Source organism: Camelina sativa, chromosome 3 (assembly GCF_000633955.1).
Source record: "Camelina sativa cultivar DH55 chromosome 3, Cs, whole genome shotgun sequence".
NCBI lineage: Eukaryota > Viridiplantae > Streptophyta > Magnoliopsida > Brassicales > Brassicaceae > Camelina > Camelina sativa.
The window spans coordinates 28,154,872-28,155,390 of record NC_025687.1 but is presented as its reverse complement, the minus strand read 5'-3'; positions in this window follow the sequence as shown (position 1 = coordinate 28,155,390).

The window sequence follows — 519 nt, the reverse complement described above, 5'->3', positions numbered from 1 at the left end:
GTCGAAACAGAGGTGTTGGATAAAACGGTTGATGATCCACAACAACAAACTAATGGAGACATGGAGGTTTCGGTGGAAGATCAGGCCATGAATCCAACCGTCGCTATTCCGACTCTCGGAGGAACAACAGCAGACTCAGGTGATGGTCCCGTGGAAGCAAAACTTGACTCAGGTGCAACCTCTGTCATGGCTCCACAAGGGGAAAAGGTCCACAAGGTGAAACCTCCTTTGTCACTTAAAGGAGCTGCTTTCAGGAAATTGAACGTGTATCTACGCACAACGCCAAGGAAACGCCCTGTCCCTAAAGAGGCTGGAGAAGGATCAAACATGAGGAATTCGGATCAGGAGAAGGGTCCAACTGGTGGAGTCAAGCCACCCAAACCAACAGCAGATAAATGAAGATTTTAAGTTGGAATTGTCAAGGACTGAGGAATAAAGCAACTTTTGGGTATCTCAGGGATTTGTGGGGAAAGCATAGACCTGACTTTTTATTTTTATCTGAAACTAGACAGCCTTTAT